Source organism: Cariama cristata, unplaced genomic scaffold (assembly GCF_000690535.1).
Source record: "Cariama cristata isolate BGI_N322 unplaced genomic scaffold, ASM69053v1 scaffold1948, whole genome shotgun sequence".
In the NCBI taxonomy this organism is placed as follows: Eukaryota; Metazoa; Chordata; class Aves; order Cariamiformes; family Cariamidae; genus Cariama; species Cariama cristata.
Genome location: NW_009631487.1, coordinates 34,031 through 60,145, shown reverse-complemented (window position 1 = coordinate 60,145; position 26,115 = coordinate 34,031). Strand labels below are relative to the sequence as shown.

The window sequence follows — 26,115 nt, the reverse complement described above, 5'->3', positions numbered from 1 at the left end:
GGATAACGTTGTCTGATAGGATGCAGCAGGACACAAAAAAGACGGTAGGCAAACAAATGTGACACAACTAACCAGCAGTCCTGCAACTTTATTAATTATAAGTTAGGCATGTCTAATTCTAATTATAAGGGCATGACTGTTCCTTCCCACAAAGCCCCAGGTATTAAATGGATGCAGAGCAGCAGTAACGGGCTAGAAGTTGTAATGGATAAACAGCCTGTCCCGTTAGCATTAACTTTTGCAGAGGCTGAGGATGCGGCTCCCCCGGCGGACCCCCTCCCAGCCACAAACGGGTCCAGGAGTGGCTGCATTAGTCCGGGGTAGATTCCCCATCCACCACGACTACCAGGGCTAAGCCAGCTGCATCCCACTGAGATTTACTCCATAATTGGTTTCAGGCGAGCTGGATAACCGCCACAAGTTGTAAAACTTCATTCTATAATCAACATTTTTTCTTCAGTTAGCTATTATTCTTTACTCTTACTATTCTAAAGGAACCAGGTTTCTACAGCTGTATCAGGAAACTAAAATAAGAAATAATCACCTGGTTAACCTTGCTCAAATGAAAAATGAAATAAAATAAAATAAAAATCTTCCCTTGTTCCTACCCCCCAAAAAAGACACGGCGATCAGAGTTGCAGTGAGCCTCGAAGTTTGTTGAGTATCACTTATAGGAGCAATGTTAAGCGTAATTTGGTGATTTAAAGACCAATACCTCCTCCTCTTCAAGTAAAGCAACACAGGTTTTCACCCTATTCCAGCCATGTAATGTGAATTAGCAAAGATAAAAGCTGCCTCCTATACAAAGATTTTGGTTCTTTTACATTTAAAAGTACAGCTTTTCAGAAATTGGGGGTTTTTATGCTTCTTTTTGCTTCACCTCAACACCCCCTAATCCTTGAGCCAGGTTTCCAACGCATACATGCTTTGCTTTCCCAGTTGCTGGAAGTTTGTTTCCATTTCCGATCACTACCTCTTCTCCATTCAGATCCCAACAACTGAAAGACTTCACGCTGATCTTCAATTCAAAAGAATTTCTTGGCAGTTTCTGCCACTGCTTTAAAGCGATTAATAAAATCCTCCTTACATCACTGATATCACTGCTACTTTTCCTCAATCTCAACAGAATTTACAAATAAAAGTGTTGAGTGAAGACTCTTGCTCATACGTTCATCCTACGTACACCGCATTTATTGTGTCTCCCGCCTGTCTATAATTACTTCGCAGTTGTTTTGACACTCCTTTGAATTTATAGTCTTCTTTTTTCCCAAGCTACCAAGTGCTTTGCATTGCCATTAACTCCACTGTTCTCCCTCCCTCTTTCTTGTAGGATGCTCCTCCAGGACCAGCCTACCTATTGGCTTTTGGGTGCTTTGTAGATCTTCCAAATATCTTTCAACTATTTCTTTCTGTGTGCTTGCTTGTTCTCAATTATTACCTGTCTGTCAGCACTGACATCTTCGATTTGAATGTTCCATTTTAGAGTTCTCTTATCTTGCGATGCAGCTCATTTCAGGTTCCTCTCTGCACACTCTTCTTACCATTCTTCCCCTACCCAGGCATTTCTGTATTTCCCTTTTCTACACCAACTATCTGGTCAAATCTCCTGAATCTCTTTTTTTCTCCCCCTGCCTCCTGCAACTTCTAACACTTTCCAGCTCAGCAGCTCCTCATTCTTTACCCACCTCTATTTCTTTGTCTTGGCCTGGTAACACAAAACTTGATCAGCCATTCCTATAATCTCATTTTTTATGCTGTTCCACAGCTCTTCACCATTCATTTCTTCTTTCACCAAAGACAAAATTCCAACCCCCCCCAACTCCTTTGTTTTCTTTCCTGTATCTGGCTCTTTCCATCTGTGCTTATCGTAGATCTTCGTTCTTGACACTTTTTTGGTTGCTCTTAGCCTCACTGATGCCAGCACGAACTTCAGCTCTGGAGGTAATTCTGTGAGAGAGGAAGCCTTCGACGGCCTTAGGAGCATACTCTGATTTACTGCAAACTCCCTCCGGAGTTATCAATTCTTTTTCACCGTCATGTGCAATTCACTGAATCTTCAGAGGACAGGGATTATTCTGAGACTGAACTATATACTTGCTCATGTAATTAATCAGGAATTTCAGAGACAGATAAAGAGGTAAGCACAAGCTTGCCTAAAAAAATACACACATTTCCGATTTTAATTAAAGCACGCCTGCAGGTCATGGCAGCATTCATATTGCTTTGGGGGTTATTTCTGCATATTAGAAAAATGTTTGCATATGAGAATACCACTGCCAGCTGTAATTGTATGACCGTACGTAACTGAATTTTACTAAAAGTTCTGCTCTTTCGTTTAGTAGATTTCACATATTAATTATTACCAGTTTTTTTCCTAGGTGTACAGAAAATACGTTGACAGAGGGACAAAAAGCATTTAGAATACAAAAATAGGTTAACAGAGATAATACTGTTTACTAAATGAGGAACAAATCCAGCTCCTGTAAGAGAGTCCAGCCCACGCTCTTCTCCCCATCACCTTCCCCCCCCTCCCCGCAAAATTCCCATAATGACAACCAGAAATCACGTCACATGAGTTGCCGCAGTGCTGCACATGCTCTCTTTCTTGAGATCATGTCTCTTCCACCACCATCATACATCCGAACGAGACCCGCACGTAGACGTTCCCCTCTCTCCTCCTTTGCAATTACTGGGCAAATCCATTTGACTAAAGAGACACTGGCTGAGCTACACCGCCGGGGACTGACAGAGGACACGGTGCAGGACACGTCCCTACTCCAGCTAATGTCCACCCAGCCCAGTGAAACACAGACTCTCACAGGCTCTCTCAACGACGTCACTTTTTCCCTCAAATTCATAGATAAGAGCGCAATTAAAAAAAAAAGAAAATGCAGGGCTAATAAAAAATTGTAACAAATTCTCCTTTGAAAATGAGATCCAAATAGTCACTTTTTCTTATTCACATCATCATTATACACCTACCTGAGAGGAGAGAAAACTAATTTTTCCCCTTTTTTGGCACACAAAAACCTTATGATTAATTTAGCATATAATTAACATGTGTTTGTCAGCTCCTTGTTTCACTGGAGGCCTCTAGCCCAATATTTTCTGTACAGCTATATAGATAGTGCCACCATTCATTATTCAAAGGTTTCTGCAGCAAACCAAAGATGTCCTGGTAAATAAGACTTTTGGACTCGTTACAAGGTGAGTCATGTTTGAGTTTCCAGTTGTTACAGGTAACTCAACTATTCATTCTTAAAATATTTTTGCTCTTTGCATATTATTTGGAGTTGCGTAGAGAAAAATCTTCGCTACAAGCCATAGGGAGAAGAGGAAAAAGAAATTCATTGTAAATAATCAGCTGCTCCTGGGAGACAGAGACATTGCAGTGTGCCAAGTCAAATTAATCCCAGACACAAAGATGTGAATAAAGCCTTAAAACTGAGATAAAGCAGGGAAATTAAATAGATCACTTAGAGAAATAAAACTAACTTCATTCGGTACTGTATTTTACACACTGGCCAATGTGTGCCTAAAATTCAAAGTTTCTGCAAAGGAAAACGCTCTTCACAGTAATGCCTGAAGCCAAAAAGAAGCGAGTACTGTACGTAGAGGCTGGAGAATGCAGATGGGCTTTCCGAAGTCTTGTTTTAAGCAAACGTATCAAGAACAAATTTCTGCTAAAGAAAGCCAACAAAATCTGGTTTTACAGGAAATAGAATCAGAACCAAAGTGAACTGCATTCATATTGAAATCAGCATTGCTGGATAATAGATTTTAAAAGAACAACTTTTATTTAGCCTAGGGCAAGCTTCGAATTTGCAGTCTGGTCTCATCTCCCCACTCAAACCTTTCTTTATCACGTTTTTCATTTTGACTCCTTTAAATAAATGGTGTGTTTCTGAACACAAGACTTCAAACTCAGCTCTGATGTGACTTAATTAACTTCTACAGGGGTAGGTCATTAGAAAACATTTATATATTATTGCAAATTTACATAGTGCTGTACAAACACAGACAGAAACAGATTTCCTACCTGGAAACACTCACAATACAAATAAAACCACCAACAACCAGGGTAATGAGAGTATGTCGTGACCTGGCAGATGCAGAAATCGGGCAGTGTTTTAGGGGCACAGAACAGTATCATTAAAGGCAAAATAGTCAAGAGATTGAGAGAAGTGAACTAAAACCAGAAGCAAGCGAATACACAAGGGCACGACGCTTTAGAGCTTCACAAACAAGGGGCTTAACTGTAACACAGTAAAGGACAGAAAAACACTTGTGCATAGAAGAAAAGCACAGGAATCTACAGCAAATATTTCTACAACTATTGAAAGAAAGTTTTTGTTCAGGTCATTTCAGTTGCTACACAAGGGATGTTAGTATTTTGATGACCGAGAAAGACATTCCGGCAATAATAGAGAGGCAAAAATGAATCAAAATGTATGTGAAATGAAAAAGTGACCACTGAGAAAGATGTTACCTCATGGTTTTCCAAATCAGAACTTAATTTGTTTGAGAAAGAAAGGCGAAAGGGCAGATTTGTAAATTAAAAGCAAATACAGTGCTGGTTAAAGGCAGGGAAGATCTACCTAAGAATGGGACTGAAATCACAACACTGTACACTTCAGTATAGCAAAAGAGGATTCACTGAAACCATTTGCTCACTCACTGAGATATTCAACGTGTGGGTAAGAAAACCCAGGGATGACCCAAAACTGAATCGGCTATGGAAAAGCTTTCAGATAAATCAAGCATCATAAAAACAAAGACTGTAACAACCACCACCACCTCCTCAATACATACATAAAAAAATCTTAGCAGCAGCATGTGAACAATTTAACGAGTCCACACGAAAGCAGAGATGATTAAAAGAAATGTTCTGGTATCCTGTGATATTGACATAAACGAGGGACAATTAATGGGAGTAATTGCTTCTCACTTTTAAATAATATCCTAAAACCATTCATGATTTTTCTTCATTTATTTTTGTATCACATTCTTTTGCTAATATGGCCTTCTATGAAATTTGATCACAACCGGTACTAAGATTATGAAAAACACATACACAAGGTCATCTTGACACGGTACCTGCTCCATGTATTTGTATTTTTATTAGTATTAGGTAGTGTATCTGCACATACAAGCAAATACATCTTCCAGGCACTCTGAAAGGCAGCAGTGGCAGTTCTTCATTTTGTTTTTCATTCTCCACTCCCACAACAGTGAAATTGCTGGGCACCTTGCCAAATGTTATTTAATTAAAAGTTACTCTGCTTTTGATTCTTTAGTAACTTGGTTACGAGCTCCATTGACCATTTATGCAGTGAAAGGAATTTAATATAAAACTGGTTTTCTATTGCGTTTACAGAACCAGTGACAGACAATTTTGTGCATAGAGACAGCTGGCAGTGCAGTTTGCTTTAAGAACTCAGAGAGATAAAATACAGAAAAAGTTGACATAGCAAAAGCCCAAAAAAATCAATGGAGTATTATGTACATTAATGCTGTACAAATGCTATTTGTTTTAGTTTACCAGTTGGCAAACCAATGAACCCCTGTTTTCTTCAGCAGAGAGGCAGTTCTCCCTGAGCACCTCAACAATGTCAAAGCTATCAGGTCCTGTGTTGAAGCCTGATATCAGAATGAAGGAAAAAAACATCTTTGATTTAAACTATATCTCCTGCACTCAAAGAAGGCTGATTAAACACCTCTAGTACAGAGATACACACCAATGGAGTATATAAACATTTCTTGGCTAATAAAGGGATAAAAGTAGCTGAAGAATGCACTAGTTTTTTTCTTTTGAGGTTGGGTTAGAGTAAAGTCTTTTTTAAATGGTAGAAAAATATCTCTGATCCTATCAGTAGCCTCTGGTCATGGTTTTGAACACTTGAAATTGTATCTCAGTCTCAACAGATTACTGGCCTTTCTGACAACAGGAGTACAACAGCACTTAGAACCCAGCCCACATAACCACCTACAGAAAAACTCACTCCAGACATTGCTCAGTGCAGCAGCCACACAAGTTCTTGAGGACAACTGATTATTCCCAAGACCGGTAACGCAAAGCAAATTTCAACATCAGAAGCCTGAGCAAAACAAAGAGAACCGATATAGGTGACACCTTCAGAAGAGCTGGCTCTGTATTTTCAATCCTAACTCCAAAGAAAGGAAAACCAGACAATACTACCTGAGCAGGGTTGGACATGCATGCACAGCAGAACAACCTCAGATGTTCTCCTGTCTTTACTGGGAGATATTTTTCTTTTTAAACGTGTTGAATACTTATACTTAAAGCTGCAGATAATATCAGAAAAAACTTAAAATATCAGAAAAAACATTGACTATATCTAAACAACAGAATTAACGTAGGACTTATTCCTGCATCCCACAGTGCTGGACACACAGGCTGATACCATTAGCCAGTCAGGCTACACTTGTGTTCACACCAAGTCTAAATTCCAGCGATGCTTCCTCAGCATGTCCTAATCCTGCCATGAATCATCAAGCATTTCACGGTTCTGAACCTGGATAAACTGTAAGAATAATCAGGGAGAAACTTTGTCAAACACGACATTAGAAATTGGTTGAAACAGTAAATCTCTGTTTATTCCTGTTACATGCAACCCTGTGGGGCTTGGAGTTGGTGGAATTTTACAGCTTGCTTAGTGTACAAGGTTTTAGTGAAGAAAATATCATCACCGTTTAGTGAAAAGAGATTTTTGTAAAACAAGACAGTATTGGATTTTTAACTATAGTCTAGGACTCAAATTTAGCTACAGTTAATATCTTAATTTGGAAGTTAAGTGTCACTTCAGCTCTGTGGCTTACCAAAAAGAGCACAAATATTAGGAACTGAAAAATATTTCAGGAGGTTGTTTTCAACATTTCTACCTTACAAGCTCTTTGCCTAACTTCTTAATGCCCGAGACATACACAAAAAAAACAAACTAAAAACTTAGATAAGCCGTATAAACTTGCAAAGCAAGTAGTAAAATACAGCTTTTTTTAGATTCAAGAGCTCAATTTACTAACGCACAGCAACAACTTTTCTTCTCACAGATTTCTCACCAGTGACTTTTAAAGAAAGTAAGCAGTCGCAGCAAAAGCACGAAGGTTGCTGTAAAACAGGTAACTGGTGACAAGAGCCAAAGGAGAGGGATGGCGTAAACTCCAGCGGTGGACAGGACTTTGGGCTGGGTCTCAGCTGTTCGGTATGCTTATGAACAGCCTGCAGAAAGCGAGGAGCAGTGAGTTTACATCTGCTGGTGACAATTATTTAGAATGGTAAAGTTAAAGGCTGATATCAAGAACTGGAGAAGAATTTTAATGAGACTGAGTCATAGGATAACAAAATGGAAATGAAATTCTAAATAAATTAATGTAAAGGCATGCAAACAAGGAAAAAACACGGTATGTTAGGTGGACCATTTCCATGCAGGGTCATTTAGGGCAGAGACAGGCAGCATGTGGCTGCCAAAAGCAGCAGGTGGCAAGTTTCCAATGTCATGCAACACTACCAGTAGTGGAGGGCCGTGAGCTGTAACTTCTATAGTAAAGCACCAAGTAGAACAACTTGCCAGGAGGCAGAAATACTGCCTCGTACTTAGGCAATACTTCTACCCATTAGATCATCAGCACATCTTGCTTCTGGTATTTTGATTCCATCAGATTTCCTATATGCTGAAACATCTTGACCACAGCATAAGGCCCCTCCGAGGCCTTACAGGGTTCTCTGTCCCCTATTTTGTGTGGCCTCCTTGACACACCATCTGTCCAAGAGCCACAACACAGAAGTTTGGGGTACATCAGGAAGAGTGTGGTTAGCTGGTCCAGGGAGGCTCTCCTCACCCTCTACTCTGCCCTGGTGAGGCCACATCTGGAATACTGTGTCCAGTTCTGGGCTCTCCAGCTCAAAACAGACAAGGATAGAGTCCAGCAGAAGGCAACGAAGATGGTGAGGGGACTGGAGCACTCCCCTGATGAGGAAAGGCTGAGGGCACTGGGTCTGTTCAGCCTGGAGAGGAGAAGGCTGAGAGGGGATCTCATCAATGCTTATAAATACCTTAAGGGGGGGTGCCGAGAGGATGGGGTCAGACTCTTCTCACTGGTGCCCAGTGACCGGTGAAGGGGCAACGACCGGGCACAAACTGAAGCTCAGGCAGTTCCACCTGAACGTGAGGAAGAACTTCTGTACTTTGGGGGTGGCCAAGCCCTGGCACAGGCTGCCCAGAGAGGCTGTGGGGTCTCCTCTGTAGATATTCAAAATCCACCTGGACACGATCCTGTGCAACTGCTGTAGGTGACCCCGCTTTGGCAGGGGGCTGGACTGGGGGATCTCCAGAGGGCCCTGCCAACCCCCACCCGTCTGGGATTCTGTGATTCTGTTGTACCTCACACAGGGAACATGGGATCTGGCTCATACGCAGAGGACACCAGCTACCTCTGATGGAAATGGTGAGTTAGGAAGGTCTTGTCACTCTACGCATCGTGATGTGGTTCTCAAGCATCAGCCCCAGCAGATCCAATGACTCACTTTCTCCCACAGAATTATGTGCTCCTTTTCACATAGCTCAGTTCCAGTGGTCATCAGTGACAACTCCAAAATTGAGAGCTATGATGACTGAGTGGTCAAAGCACATTACATAGGGAGGATTTCTGAACGTGCAGGTAGCCAAATACATCAGTACAACTGTAGAATAGATATAATTTAACCATGACCAGGAGCAGAGGCATTAATGGAGATAGCCTAAATAGAAAGGAGATTGAGTACAGAAGGATAATGGCAACTGATCCAAACGTTTTTCACCATTTAGAGTACCAGAGAAAGGAAGATATAATTTGTGTTCTTACTGAAATTTAGAAAAAAAAGCTCATAAAATTTACACTTTATCTATCATGATAGCTGATGCATTATTGTCCCTTCCTTCACAGATGTTCAAATGGGCAATCAAAAAGGGTTTCGCTTTGTCAGTTTTTCCACTGCTATCAGTCACAGAAAAAAACCCAGCTCAAGAGATACAAAAGGCAGGAAGAGAAGGAACTGAAATGCTCATCTTTACTCTGGGTTTTACAAAGCAGTCCCCACATATCAAAACAGCTAGTTAAGTACCATGATTTCTCCTTGCAATCAAACCTTTTTATTTCCCTCTGGAATCTACTGCAAGAACAGAATTGCACGACACTCCTCTGCGATTGAAAACTTCACTTAAGAGTACACTGCATGAATGCAAGGTGATGCAATGAATAGAGATCATGTCACAAGGAAGAGCACTAATGCCAGAAACTAATTCTGTAGTATTGAGGAAGCCCTCAAGATTTGCTAGCTACTCTAAGTTTCACGTCAAAAAATAAAGACTGCTGTCCACCCCCCATTTTTACACCTGCAAAAATACCTTTGTTGTTATATGAAGTCTTGCACTGCTGATGCAAAACAAAAATGCTTATCTAGAGATATTACAGTATCAGAAAAATTAACTTATTTAAAAATAAAGGGAGTTAAGCTTCTAAAACTCTGCAAGATAATGTGCTACAATGAAATGTGTTTTCATGTAAGTTAAACAAGTAGGATTTATCCAATTCCATTTAATATTTTGTATTTTACATTACTTTCAAGAATTTCCAGGAAAAATAAAAGGGCAGCTGAATTCCCTAAATCTTCACAATCTTCAATAAATTTGTTTAAATCTACTTTTTAATAGAACAAAGCATACAGTCCACGTCAACTTTTGTAGGTCTTCTGTGCAATCTCAACTCGTCAGCCTCCTAATTCTAGAAAGCAAGTTTCAAAACACGAAAAATGTATTTCCTCATTTCCTGAAGCTACCTATGTACCAAAATAGCCAGTTAGACATGTTTGCACAAACCATATCAGGCAGAACCTTCATTCAAACCTTAAAAGACCCTGAGTTATTTGAAAGAGTGACATGAAAAATACACAACTCATTTCTTTGACTATTCAATTCCTAATATTTTAATTGTTTAGAAATCAAATCACAGAATGACAGAATGGTTGAGCTTGGAAGGGAGCTCTGGAGAGCATCTTGTCCAGCCCTGGTCCTAACAGTAATCTATAAAGCACTAGAAATGTACTTTTATATTCCTAGAAATAAATTCTATAAAGTGGCCATCTAGTAAACAACTCCTGAGGACAGACAGCTTAGAGCGAATGAAGGGGATGGGAGAGGAGGTAACAGAAGACTCCCACCATTAAAAAGCCCTACTGTTAAAAAACATAAACACCCACCCCCCAAACCCCACAATTTCTACCTTTTATTGGTATGCAATTATCGCTACCGAGGAAAGGAAATCAGCTTTGAAGTCAAGAACCTTTTTTTGTTACTTACACGAAAAGCAGAGAATTTCTACTCCATATAATCAATATGCCATAGATTATTTTTTTTGTTCTTTTTTTATGGAAAAACCTACCTTTATAGGAGTGAGCTATCAACATTAGCAAAGACCACTTTTTGCAAAGCACGACTCACTCTCTTTGGTGCAACTCTTACTAGGTAAGGTTGTAAAGGAATTCCAAAATTTTGGTTTTGCAAATTGAAAAAGGAAACAGGGCAGATCTCACACAGCATCGAATTCCCTGAAAGAGCCCCTGGGTAAGAGGTGTATCTCTGCAGGAAAAAAAAAAAAAAGTGACAGCGTGTAGTTTTAGCAACATCTTTCTATTTCTTAAGATATTTCTAAGAACTCATGGCAGAGTCTTCATCCAAAAGCCTTCTGCATGAGACTTTCCAGAAGTTGTCTGCACTAGATTCAAATTTCCTGAGTGTTTTGTTGTTGTTGTTGGGGTTGTTACGTGAGGGTAATTTTGCTTTCTAAATGGAGGAGACACAAGATCTAACAGGCTACGTATAGACTACAAGAACGGTCAGAAATAAGCATTTTGATGAATTTCAGCTGTTTCTGTCTCTACACAGCCCCTTTTAAGACAGAGCAAGGGTTAAGCAGCTGATGAACAGAGATCTTCATGCTGATGCCATGTCTCTTCTTTAAAAGCACACAACATGATGGAACAAAACGGAAAGCTGTGTTTAAAGGAACTTTTGATCTTTGACCCTCATGTCCCTTTGAGAATCTTCCCTTGGCATGAATTGGAACGAAACCTTTTGTTCCCAGCTATGAGGAAGAACTGACAAGTCGGTCATGGTGGCAAGCTTGGTGGCTAAGAAAACTGAGGCAGAACATGGCAGGATCAGTTGTAGGGTATCTTCACTTCTCAGACTTTACATGTAAGAGTAGAGGTGAATGATAATCTTTGAAAAAAGGGATGTTTATTTACTCTTTTCTTTTACATGTATGAAGCTCTCTACAGAAGATTTCACTTAGTTTTACAGGAGCATACATCATTCTGGTTTCATTCATGTTCTGTCATAGCCTCCACAACCTGGATGAATTTGTTGAACTTTCTTTATGTTTTTCTATCCATCTAACAGCACCATGTGCATATTTACAGCACATTTTCAAAACTAAAGACCTAAAAATGGGCACATGAACCCCAAAGTTTGCTTTTTCTCCTCAGTTTTCATCAAATATTCTTATAAAAGTAAAAAATTGTATCATCATTACAGCTGATAATAGTTGTATATTTAAAAAGCTGTTTTTAAAAAGGTAGGTAGCGTATCACTCTTCTTATCCAGATGGAGAAACTCTTATGAACACACAGAAAAAGTAATTCTACTCACAAACCCCACCTCCAACCACATTTACTGGAGGGCATTCATACAGATGCTTTGCTCTACCTTAAGTGAACAGAAATTATCAGGAAAAACAAAACCAGAAAACCATGACCAGACAAAAAATGTCTTTCAAGATACTACTATAAACAGAAGAAAAATAATTTGATAGGAAAAATGCAAATTTCTCGATAGCCTATTTGGATAGACAATCAAAAAGCAAAAACACAGATGTACTTGGCATCCTGAACAGAAGTAAATCCAGGAAACCTAGTAGCTCACAGATTTCAGATCTCAAAAAAATGTGACCAGGTCTTCTTTTTTTTTTTTCCCCCCAAATTACCTCTTTATGGTTTGTGAAGGTAAAAAAAAAAAGCTTTGAGTCACATTTGTACACAATCAGAGCTGAGAAAACCAATGCTGAGATTTTTTTTCATAAATCTGCAGGTTTCTTCCTAGTCAATGAGTTTGTTTGTAACCTGTATGAAATATGCTTTTGTTTTTGTTGAAAATATGACAAACTACCCTTTAAACTGCAAAAGGCAGTGTATTAAGTATATTGCTAGTGAAATGAATAGCAGTAGCAGTATCCATCAAGCAGAAAATACAGAATAATATTTTTTAAAAAAGAGCTAGAAGGAATGTCTATACAATCATCAAAATAATTTTGGTGACTGAAAGGAACGTTTTACATATATAAATTAAAATGCAAATCAATATTAAGGATTTGTTCCTGCACTATACTTACACTAGATTTCCACCTCATGCGTGACATTCATGTTTACTGATGATGATGATGACGTCACTAACTCACCAGTCAAACTCCACTTTAAAATGTTTGCTCAATAGAACAAAAGTAGAGAGTTAATTTAATATACATGGAAATCTCCCAATATAAAGCTTACTGCACAGACTAATTTTATTTTTCATGGAAAATACTGACAAACTATTATCCAGTTTCTCAGGTACACTGTTGCAGCTAATAGGATACAAACCAATAAACACTACTAAATGAAGATTAGTTGCAACTTTTTCAGAGATTAAGAAAATAATCACCATGCCACTTTCATTGAAATCGCAAGACAGCCAAATCAGAACACTAACCCACAGTATATTTTCACTATTTCATACTTGTAATTAGGAGATTCATTTGTGTACCTTAATTTTATGTAATTAAAATGGATGCCATAACACAAATTTCTTTCCCATTTTGGCTTCAATTCAGTCTTGTACTTCAAGAACATGCTTACATCTATCCCAATTTTTTATAGCTAAGGTTAATATTAGTTTTGTTGCATTTGCCCGAAGTTTCATTATTTGGTTAAAACCTTTCACCTAAGTAGCAAACAACTGTTGACTTATATTGAAATTTTAGTGAGTGCTCTAGAAAACACTTCAGGGATTTTTGTTTAATTATTATGATTTCAGTGATAGTGCCAATCCAGTAAACAAGTGGAGCACATCATCTATAAGGACTGTTTACCAGGCCACGTATTTTTTCCAGAATCCAACTGGACAGTATGCTCCCTCATCAGTGTTGGGTTTGTATTAGAAACAAAGCAAAACACTATTTTAGTTGTATTTTAAAAAAAACACAACCAACCAAACACTTCTAAACTGGCATCTTCAAGTTCTTTGGCACTGCATCGACAAAAAACTAGAGTACCAAGCTTTTAAGACACTGTTCTTTATTCCTTCTAAAACAATGTGCAAGGGAATGAGGCGAGCTTCACTGTTGGCCACACAGACCTGAAAATGTAACAACAAATGCTTGAGAAAACAACCTTTTTTTTTTTTTGGTAAACTAATCAGAAATAATCCTTTAGGATCTAAAAGCTGATGTGATAACTACTTTTGTTCATGTTTTGCAACAGTTTCTTTAAATATGAGCAAATGAAAGCTTACATATTACTGGTAAAGAATAAGACGTAAAAGTTTCTCATCTACAGTTTATAACTAGACCATGCCTTTATCATAAAGCGTGCAAGTCAATGAGAGTTGTACAGTCGTAGCTCCAGAGCCTGCAATGGACATGAAGAATAAGACTTACTTCCGTAATACATGTGAAAAACATCCTAGCCATTTACTTATACATTTACCAAAGGAGTAAGCCATACATACAGCAGCACGCACTCACTTGCCCAGATCATATCGACGCACTTTTTTTCTGCTAGTACGTATTTGTCAGATAGCAGCACATCTTTTATCACTTTGCAGCTGCCATTTGGACTCCTCTCCTGCACTGGCCTGAGTAACTATACACTTCCTTTCTCCCTCCTCTTTCTTGGGCCAGTAGGCAGAACTGGCTGATAAAAGGTCTTTTATCTGTATGAAACTGAACAAGTCAACTAGTGTATGTACGGTCTTATGCTGACTAATCATTTAGGGTCGATTTGACTTAAATATTCTCTCTCTGTTTTGTTTTGGTGGGTTTTTTTTAGTTGTCAACACATTCTGGTCTGTACAGGTCTGAAAGTATAACTTCCAAGGCTGCAAAGGAGAAGAAGGGAGTATAGTTTTTAAAAATACTTAAGAACACGTCTACTGTACCCTTTAAAGCAATCCTTTAAGACAAACAGCTTTAGCAGCCAAGAAGGTCTTCCCAGTTTATCCTACATCCATCTCATAAACTGCTAAGTGACAGGCGTAAAATCTGGATCACTGCAGTCAGGGACTGCTCTAGAACTGAAAGGATGACAGGTCACTCCTGTAAAAATGCCTGAATGTACTTTTACAGCTTACATACAAGTTTATATATTTTAATTATCGCACGTTGGGTTAAATGAGTTTTTCTCATTTCTCTGTTTTTTTTTTTTTTTTAAACCAATGGAGACCTTATCCTCAGTAAAATTAAGGTAACATGGTCTGAGAAATATGAAAAGAAAGAATAACTTCTCAGAAATATCACTACCTGAATACATGGAGTCATACATAGTCCAAAACTACTCTAGTTACTGTGCAGAAGGTGCAATCAAACATTTCTTTAAAGTCCTGCAGAAGAAAGGAATAACGACTCTTACGAATTACCTTTGTCTGCCTAACATGTGAAAAACAGCTGAACTAGCTGAATTGCAGAAAAATTAATCAGCTGAATTAACTAGCTGAACTTCAGGATAAAACAAAGAATGAAACACTACATACCTTTATTTCTGCATGTGTTTTTTTTTTAAAAAAAAACACATTTCCTTTTTAATTACACTCTCCAGAGTACCATTCTCAGGCAATTCAGTGACTGCTGTTTTTCCCTAAATTACGGCCTTTTGATTGTAACAGACAACGTGCTCATTAGGTAAAGAAGCAGAGTTATATTGGAATACAAAGGATTTTTAAAAAATTGATGGCTCCAGAAAACATGCAGGGCTAACTGAGAAAGAGCATAAATACAAATAGAATACAAAACAAAGTTAAAAGATAAATTGATTTTGACTTGTTTATGGTGTGCTGGAAAATATGAGGAAGGGATGATAGGTGATGCTCATCCACCAAATATTTGCCTTCCTACCTACAAGCTTTGGGGATTTTAAAAAAACCAACCAAACAAAAAAAACCAAACAAAAAGCACACCAACAGAAAACCCAACACCACAACACACATCCAGAGCATTAATAGGTGCATTGACAGCTTGTAGATCTCTGCACAGAAATCTCCAGCAGTGGTTTGCAAACTAGGATGCATTTCCCACCCCTGAGGAAGTGATACCAGGCCAAAAGCTGAGGAAAAGGGCAGGAAGAGAAAAAAACGTGGAAAGGAAGGCACAGCCATTACCAGGGGACTGTGAAACAGGAGGGGGGTAAACAGCCAAAGAGGTGGCTCAGATAGGGCCTGGGCTATCAAACGGCCATGAGAATGAAGATACGTTTTTCACGAGGGCTGTTGAATGCTGGAACAGCCCTACACAGAGGTTTGGGAATCTCCATGCTTCCAGATTTTCCAAACTTAAAAGGGATGAGGACCTCACCAACCTCACTGAACTTTAAAGTCAGCCCAGCTTTGACCAGGAGGTTGGACCAGATGACCTCCAAGAATGTCTTCCACCCCAAATTATCCCGATTCTAACATCAAGAGTAGAAATAGAGCTCCATTACTCAGCAAAGGTCCCAAGAAAGGAAGAGGCAGTAATAACTGACTGAAAGAGAGACAACTTTTGGCGATGATATGACCTTCATTCCTGACCTACACACTGCCTCACCCACCTCTGCGGCCTGCTCGCCACTCCAATTTTTCTCAAGAGTGTTCTCACTACACACCTGACCCAGACACCTTGTTCCAATCCATCTCCTGGTCCACTTCCCCTTGTCTTTCCCCACTTCAGCCATCTCCTCTCTTACTGCCCCCCAGAATGATTACTGCAGGGACAATCCTGCCACCCAACCTCTTGGATGTAAGAACTAGTTTTTGATCAAGAGAAGAAAGGGCATGAGAACTAGGATGAAACAAACAGCCATTCAAATACACTTGGAATACTTTTTTCTTTTTTTTTCCCAAAAAAAAAAAAATACAAATAGGATGTGGGCTCTTTTACTGTAAACTGTATGCTTCGCCTTAGTGGTAATTTTTCACATGTTCCAAATTACAGCATAAGTGTATCCCACTCCCTTCTCCCAAGTCATTCCTAAGGTTTAAAAGAAATAGTTACAAAGTATTAGGGAGGTAACAAAGCCAGACTTAAATAACTGAGATGAATATGTGATGTGTATGAGGCATACTGGTATGGAAAGCTAGGAAATAAAAAAAGAGCCTTCGTTTGTATATCCAGGACAAGATATGTGAAAAGACTTGCATGTAAAAGGAATCCAAAGAGAGGTGGAAGAGACTGGGTAGTGCATCTCTGGTATGGGCTTATGACTCAGTGCTGGTATTGCTACTACCTTGGAGGCCCAAAGTTTCCATTTTGTTTATTTTGAAAGCATTGAGTTGTGACTAGCCTGCATTCTTAAATCACAGGAAAGAGAAAAGCAGATATTGGGAAGGATGACTGTCCAGATTGAATGCGCTACAAAAAAGAAATTGCACTTCTTGTGGAATCTGAAAAAAGCTTAAATGCTGATGCAGTTAGAAAAAAACCCAAACCAAACACACACAACCTACAGGAGAGAAAACAGCGATGCCCACAGAAGCAGCTCACAGATAACTCCACAGACTGAAAGATACACTGCCTGGTTCACTAAAACTGAAAGACCAACTGAAAATTAACAGCTTTAAAGAATAAAGTTTTTCATCTGAAAGTAGAGCCACTTACATGTATCAAAATTCTAGGCAGTGGATGCTTATGAGCGCAGTAATTGGAAAGAAAAATAACAGCTAAAAGCAGGCTAAGAGAAATTTGCTTGCATCAGTTCAGAAAAAAAAATGTAGTTTCTTTATGAAGGGCTTTCTTTGTAGAAATAGCGTAATACTAAGCTTAGCAACCCCTTTATAAGGAACTAGATGTTTTCACTGAAAATAGAAGCTGACAGTCCACCTCTGTTCTTAGAGAAATATTATTTTAACCTGAAATATTCCATAAAAACTGTAGCAGATAGCTTAGCATTTTTAAAAAGCTGCCTTTTAAAATTCTTTTTAAATGGACAAATATTTCAGTATAAGGCATTTTAATTTTTCATCTAACAGAACAGTCAGTGAGACAAGACCTAAATCAGATACCTGACTTTTTTTCCCCAGCTTTAAGTGCTGACATGTGTTTCTTGGAGAAGAAAAAGTACACGAATGACTGAATGCAAAATCTACATAAAAAGAGAAGGTCACCGATAATATTGTTTGGAATGTCACACATAGACCCATAGTCTTTGTTCCACACCAAGTATATTATATTAAATGTTAAATGGACATTTAATATAGAGAATTCTAAAGAGCTTCTTGTTTTGCAGTAAAAAGGGAAACGTGCACTGAGAGGTTGAACTGTGACAACTGCAGAATAGTATCAATAATCCCATTATAACACCTGATTTGTCAAACTTGTCTCTACAAGTTATTCTAAAATTCACAATAGCGTTCTTAACCATTTATGAAATGGAGCAGATCACGTCTTTGTAGCATTCATGGCCACTAATTCTCCATGCTTTGTTGGAAAGAATGGCATGAATAGCTACTAAGTCTTACACTTCATTTTCTTCAACCTCTTTTTGATATCCTGGTGTTTTGAATGGTGTTTGACTATAGGAGAATATAATACAAAGGTAGTATCAAGCAGGTGTTTTCTTTCTGGAACCAGTAAGTTCTGTTGATGTATTATGCAGCATCATGGCTTAACGGACCAAACCAGGTCATCAATATGCATGATCTCCACACTGGGCAGCGACCAGGAAGCGGTACGGATCCTCTCCTGAAAAAATGGAAAATCTGTCGAGCCGAGATTTAAGACAAACCAACAAAAGAGTCCAAGCTCCAGGTGTATCTGAAATCACGCGCATACACACATTCCACACCACATAGGAGATTTTGCAAGAAAATGGCAAGGAACGAAGACACTTATTTAGAGTGATTACTCATTAATAAATACATATTTCTCATAATCCAGGTTGAAACATAGGTTTTCCTCTTAGTTTTGTACCATAACTGAATGAATCCAAAGCTTTTTTAGAGATCACCACAGATTATCCAGAAGAAATATCACAAACTAAACGAAGGCATAGCAGAAAGAAAAATTATTTTGTCAAGGAGTTACTTGAAAGAAACTTTTATTCCTCGTAGAAAATTTTCTTCCAGAATAACGTTTTGGGACCTATTACAAATTGCAGGACACCTCTAGAAAGTAAAACATGAGAAGGTTCTTAAATTATAAGGTTTTTTTAAAAACAGAAAATGAACGCATACAGCAAGGCAACTACTTAGACTTTCATTTAGACAACAAAGATTATTAAGTTCTTGGACTGGAAGGTGGGGATGCCTTACAGATCACTGATTTTAACCTGATTAAGTTGTGTAAGCAGAGGAAGTCTCAAAGACAGACATGCAACAATTCTCTCCAGCTCTTTAAAAGAAATTAATTACTCCAAAATAACAAAACTGAGCAAAACTAACAACAAGGAAAAGCTTAGACCGACTGGAACAAATAAATTTGCCAGATAACTAAACAAAAGTCACAATTCATGTAGAAGGCTTTAAGAAAAAAATATACACAAAATGGAAAAAGAAGAGATAGAGGCTACTGAGAAATTCAAACTGGGGAGAGGGACATTCTGTTGGCTGATGGAATGGACAATGAATTGGAATTAGCAGCAATACAGGCCCACTATCAGGTGCAGAGATGAAATTTATAAATGGACTTTGAAAAAGCAAACATGATCAATATTCTGTATTTGGAAAGCAGCAGTTTGCTTATGTTACTAAGACAAACGAGTATGTTAGTACCATGGAGAATGTGTGACATTAATGAGGAAGAAGGCTTTCTAACCAACACACCTATAAACCTCATGTCTTAAACAAGAAAACTGTTAACCCACTGATGTTCACTTTTATAAATGCTGGAATATCAGAAGACAAGATAAATGTACATGGAGATGCTCTTCCTCATATAAGAAAACATTATTTAATAAACATCTGGACCAAGCAGATTCTGCTTTTTGCAAAAATAAAACAGGTAATATTTTCATGAGAACCACTCTTGAATATTTCTCATCATTTTTTCCACTTGATTCATATGTCAGTGTGTCACAGTAAATGGAGTCATAGGTCAGTATGTGAAGACTGCCAATCCATTACGTACTAACGAGGTAGGCACAACAGACTTTCATGAAGCATTTGTCTTTGTACCTAATGAAATTTTAATTCAAAACCAACATTAGATACCAGTAACAAAGACTTTAAAACACAGTTGTCAAAAGAACCGTTGATCTAAGCCCCGTCCAGTGAGTCTTCCAACCACCTGCACAAGGCCCTCTTAGTATTCTGTGCTTTCATCAACTAAACACAACAAAAATCATAAAGGAGTAACTAACCAAGAGGACAAAACAGTCACAAAAAAGACTGTGAGTTGCTCAGTAAACTAGGAAAGTTCAAACAAAATGCGTTCTCATACAGTTCTTCAGGCTTGCATCAAGCACACACATAGTAAAGTGCTTTGGGAGTAACAGAGGCCCACGGGCAGGACCGCTGGAGCTGGAAGGTGGAGAATGAGAACTCTCACAGGTTGTCCTGGGCTCCAAGTGCCAGTGGTGACATGGATGTGAACCAAAGACATCACCTCCCAGAAAGCATCAGCTACTTGTGAAGGCCGTACATTCTCCCTAGTTTCTAGGGTTAATAAAAGAGCATACTTTTTTCCACTTTTTTCCTTCCCGCTCCCAGAAACCTGCTCAGTTTTTTATATTTTTATTCACTAAGCAGGAAGAAGTCTTCAGAAAAAAGCACAGCATGTTTACAAGCCAACCTGCCCGAAATGGTTTTCTATGACAGATAGGATCAACCAGAGCAAGATTCCAAAGCGGGAGAAACAGAAGAGCCTCACAGCCCCTAAGTATACATGAGGGAATATCTCTCCGTGCAGAAATAGGCCTGAATGGCTCCAGCATGTTTACATTTGGATCCAGAGGTTTCTTGGATACAGCTTTTCCCCCTCCCACAAGTAGCTGTGCCAACAAGGTTTAAAGGAGTAACACCCAAAATAAAGTCACACACGAAGCTTCAGTGCATCTGCTGCCTTTTCCTATAGAAATTTCTACAACGAGAAAGGCAGAAAATTCAATTCACACCTTGGATTATAAGATTTCAGCAGCTGTTATCTCTGTACAGGTAAGAAATGAACTCTCCTAAGGCACAGAGGTTGGGAGGAGAACATTCCCCAGAGCTCGTGGACAAAAGTGTGGTTTTCATATGCGGTTAAAAACCCATTGAAATATTATTAAAATGTTATGCAATACTACTGATAGAATAGAATGAAGCTACCTCAAACCTACTGATACATCTTTGAGTGATGCACATGGACCATCTCAAGCCTCCGTGATCACTTCATGCAGCCAGCGTGAGCCGGGCTGGATGCGGCTTTCTAAGGAGATCTAAAACTGTAAAGATATTGAAAATCTCAAGAGAAGGATTATATGGAGAAAATTCAGAAATTTAAAGGGTTTTTTTAGAATTTTTTTTGTCTGTCTTAAAATACACAGCAATGATAAAGTTAGCACCTGCAGACAAGCCATGAGCTCATTTATGGAAAAATATTTCTCTCTGAATTTTTCCTAATGTTTCCTACAGAAAGTTTGGAAATACAATAAATAAATACACAGACGGATTTCAAAGCAGGTTGCTGTCTTCCAAATTAACTGCTATCAAGTATGTCCAGATATAGCAACCATTCATCTCACTGCCCAGTACAGAAACTTCTACATGGTCTACTCATTTACTACAAGTGGAAGTTTCTCTGCAGAGAAACCACAGAATGATAGCCAAGTCTCTTCAAAAGATAAGCCTGAGTAAAAACTAGTTTCTGTATGTGTGCTAATTACCAACGAAACCCCTCCTTACATGATCTGGAGTACAGAAGTCAAAGCTCTTAATTCCCTAAAAGACAAAGTATGCCTAAATCTTAAAAATACATCTTCCCCACCCAAAAGCTAATTTCTCAGGTATTTTTTAAATTACTGCTCGATCACAAAAGTCATTGATTTCAGCCATAAAGCAAAAACAAGACAAATGTCTTAAATATTACACAAATACTCTAGAGGTAGATTTACCACAGCAGTCAATCTAGTATCATCCTCAAAGGAAGAAACAACTAATTTAAGTTCATCGGTTAACCAAACAGGCTACTGACCAGTCAACCTACGGCTGCTTCGTGTTTGTCCTCAAGTCAGGGACCCACCCTTAAAGTCCACAGTCTCTTCCTGCTCTCCCTAAGGCCACAGTAACCTTCTGTATTCTTCGGGCTGAAAAAACCTAAAACTTTCTGTCCAAACTACAGGGAATGAACTAAAAGAAAAGTTGCTTGTTGGATTTTCAAGGCAGGTACCTCAAGTTTATATTACTGACCCCCCAGGGGTTAGCTAGCTGCCGAGGCAGAGGGAAGATTTTGGGTTGCCCTGGAATTTTTTTTTTTCTTCCAAGCCTGTTGTAAGGTTGTGTTTGCCAAGCTGCAGTTGTTCCGCCACATGGGATTTCTGAATCGATCCAGGTAACTTGTGTTCAATGCTGAAATGGTTGCATTTGCAGAGCTCTCTGCCACCTTCCCCAAGCCTCAGAGACGTCGCTGTTGGTGTGAAATGTCTGCCATCCTCCTGCTCTTACAGTTAATACTGCAACATCGCAATAAAACAATGTATTTTCAAAAGACAAGTACTTAACCTAGCACCTTACCTTTCTTTCTTGAAAGGTTCTACTTTTACTACAAGTAGAGCAATTTGATTTTTCAATAAAGTTGTCTGTGATCTACTAAAGCACACCTTTCCTCCGCCTAATATGCCAGTACAGGTACTTTACAAATAAATACTTGTACAGGGCTCCTCCTCTAAAAACCTCAAAGCATTTTGCAAGACAAAGGGAGAAAAATTATTGGAATTCTACTGCTGAAGCAAAAGTTGCATTAATTGCCAAAGGCTTCTGTTTTAAAAATATTTTTTAAAAAAAGTATAATCAAAAGACCAGGGATCTAGTTCCCATTCTATCAAAGAAACCCATATTATTTTGCCTAAATTGACTTAATTTCTCTGATCCCTTATTAGGGAAATGCTATCACCTTCCCATTCTTCACAGTATAAGAATAAATCAGTTAATATTTGCAAAGTGTTGGACTAGATGGTAAAGAGGAGCAAAGAAATTAGCCACAGGACAAGTTAGTAAGGCATGGTAGGGAAAATCTCTGATTTTAACCCTTCACATTTTAATCCACCGAAAAACTGTTAAAAAGGCCACTATATCTTAAGTGAAGCAGCCTAACATCCTTGTCAGAAGATGGTAAAAGAAACGGTCAGCTTCTATCTCCTGATTTTTAGCCAATGGAAAACCAATACAGTAAGGAAAAAAAAAAAATCAAGCAAATATTTGGGCACTGCAGCCCATAAATATTATTTAGATATATAAAATAAATTATACATTATATTTATTATGTATGTGCTTTATATATAAAGCATATATGTGCACACAGATATACACAAAAATTGCTATTGGAATATTGCAATTTTCTAGAAAATAGGTATTCACATATCCTGATGTCTTGGAAGAAGAGTTTTTTTCCAGTCTGGTGAGACACTTTGGGGGTGAGGAAAGCTGGTAAAGGTAATCATACTACCTGCTTGCATCCACCTTTCCTCTTGCCTTTACTGCTCCCCTCCACCTCCTCTCGCTCCATCTCCTGCTCTGATAGGCTGCTTTTTTCTTTGGCATTCATTTCATCCTATTTTAAGGCTCCTCTCCTGATTATTGTCATTGATATGAACACCACCAAAGCATGCACTTGCACTTCACTCACAGCTGCCAATAGGAATGTGTGGCTATAAACTATACTACTATTTATTTTCTCCATATTTTAAAATGTTTTAAATGTATCAGGTTTCTCATTGCAACAGACACTGCAGTCAACACCCAGTGACCTGTCCACTCTCTCCAGATCACAGATAAGATAGCTATTTTTACTGAGCACGCACATCTCTTCAAGGTTAATTTAACCTCCAGAAAAAAGAGACAGGGGAAAAAAAAAAATCATAACAATTAGTGCTTTTTTTTTTTTTTTAAACTGAACAAACTTCTACTTGCACCTCAGTTCAAATTTAATGCTCTTGTGCCACTCACAAAATGGACCTTCCTACCTTTTTTCTAGGTTATCAATGCCTTCAGTCGAGGTACTACAGTTAGCAACTAATTAGCATGCACTGAAACGAGTAGTGCGTTCCACAGCTCAAGCTCTTTGAGGTTACTTGCAAACTGAAAGAGGTAGACCACATCGATTGCCTAGGGTCATGTTTTACTCTGAAACTATGACAGCTAAATATTGAGCAAAAACAAATGACAAAACATGACAAGGAAGGTCATCGGTGTGTTCCCAGCACGCGACACAGACTGTGAAAGACTGCTGTTGAGTGAAAAGTGTTGAATAATATTAAGGAGTACAGCAGAGAGATAATTACAATCTTAAAAAAAAAAAAGTAGCATTTTACCTATGTAACACGCTAGGTAAACAGTTTTTTACTAGGTAGCAGCAAAAGCACACACTCTCTAAGTTGTTCTTTCACCTATCAAAAGAGTATTCTTAGCCACTCATTTCGCCCAGCTTATTAATCATGGAGAATAGCTGATAATAATACAAAACTGCAATTTAAATGCTATTACTAGGAACACTGTTAATGGAAAATAAGAGCCTTTCTATACTCTCAATTCTGATTATTAAGGTAAGCCTCTAAGCATATATTAAATAATGCAGTACTGAAAATACAAGTGAAATAGTTTAGTGCATATTCACAACCGATCTAGAAAGGACTGCAGAACTGCAGTACTAGGACTGATACATCAGATACTTCTCCCATTTATACCACAGCACAATCTAGAAAAGCCGGTGAAGAACCCACTGGAGGCAGACAATAAGCAGAAAAACAGCTCGAAAAAACGTCAACGGCAACAGGTACAATACAGCTAAAAGGCTCAGTAAAAAAACTCCCTTGATAAAGTGAGACATAGAGCAATTTACATACAGATCCTGTAATTCATCACATACAAGCCACTTACCATGTAATTAAGGGATAAATTATAAACACTGAGCCGTGGTGTTTCACTAGCATTTGTACAGGTTCTTCTCCTCCAAACAAAAGCACGCTGTGTATAGAAACTTGGCAGCCAAGTCCAGTGCATCAGCACATAATTTTTTTAAACCAACAAAACATTCAGTTCTGGGAAACTCATTTTGACTGTCCACCCTTCCACTTTTTCTTTTTTTTTTAAACTTGCCATAAATTAGAATATTCCAGGTTCCCTAAGGTGACAAAAGGCATTTGGACAGAATCTGGGAAAAGATTTAGAAATCTAGCTTCCGAAACTAACTACTGAGAATTTCCAGTTCCCTTTATAACTGGTTTAAAAAGGAATATCTCACTGTTGATGAATACGACTTCACATTTATTTTGATTACAATTTCTCTCACCAAAAGGCTTCATGTACAATTTTATTACTATCTCAAAAACAGAAATCCTTTTACTGGCCCAAGAAGAAACATCCAACATTGTTCTTGAACTGTACACTTATCAGCAAACCAAGGAAGCGATCCCACAAGACTTCATTCATATAAGCAGCCATTCAACGCATCTCAAATGATGCAGCTGTATTGCTGGAAAGTTGAGGGGGGTTAAACGCAAGTATCTGAAAGCCTCATTTGTTAAGATTGAGTCTTCCGAATCTGAGAATGTAATTATTTGTTCAATTTATCAAGACTATTCCCTAAATGCAGGGACTGCTGTAAGTGCCCCTGCATATAAAAAACGTTCCCAGTGTAGAACAGATAAATGCATTAAGAATCGACCTTAAATTCTCTACAATGTCCTTACAAAAAATCCCTAAAAAATAAAGACTTTTAATTGAAGTTTCATGAGGCCTATATCGATTCTGTCATTGAAAGATTGCTATATTTAATCAAATTACGTGCAACCGCCAATGTAATCAATGTATGCTAATATAAATTCATGTACAATGAAAGAACTGGAGCACTAACAACTGCAGACCCTTATAGCACTATTGTGAGCGTCTGAATTAAATTCAGTACAAACTTCATTTGATTTACCAAGTGTTTTCAGCTGAGTTTTGGGCTGAGACCACATGCAGGACTAGAAAACGTGTACATTGCAGGTACAGAAAACCTCTTTCATAAACTGACAGTAAAGTCTGGCCCACAGAAAACGTTTGTTCGGTATATCCTTGTGGGTGATGCAGCACTGATGACTAAAAGGATGCTTAACGCAACAGCCTACAAACTACATTTGGAAACATCCAAGCAGCAGCTTGTGTTTTCACATTTCACTCCTATGACTGCCCCAGCACCAAGAGCTGTAACATCATGCACATCTCAGGTTGTATTTATTGTATATGGAGCTCCACAAGCTCCCTCACTTATATTTTATTCTACCTTTAATCTATTTTAAAATAAATTAATATATTTTTAACCTGTCGTACTTGGACTTAAGCTCCAAGAGCCTTTACTGTAAATTAAGCATGCAGCTGCCCCTTATTAGATGCTTTCTAATTTTGGAACAAGGGAGAAAAATCAATCTTCCCTCCTTTCTCACAAACAAATCAAAATTCACTCCACACCCTATCACAATCATGAGGCCAAATCTGGCTGCTTGTATTTCAGATGAATAGGAAGCTGCTCTTATTGAAGAACATGAATATAAATTTATTTTGGACTGAGTATGCCAGAACACATTTCTCTAATTGACCTCTAATTGATCTGATTTTACTTTTTACTCAGGTTTCACACTAACTTCTGAGAAAAAAATGTCAAGAGTTG

The 26,115-nt window shown here is 38.4% G+C and overlaps 1 protein-coding gene across 1 annotated transcript in view; it reads right to left on the bottom strand.

Moving 5' to 3' along the window:
- FCHSD2 (FCH and double SH3 domains 2) overlaps positions 1-26,115 on the bottom strand; it is a 158,663-nt gene that overhangs the window by 100,687 nt on the left and 31,861 nt on the right. The gene's annotated exons all lie outside the window — the stretch shown is intronic.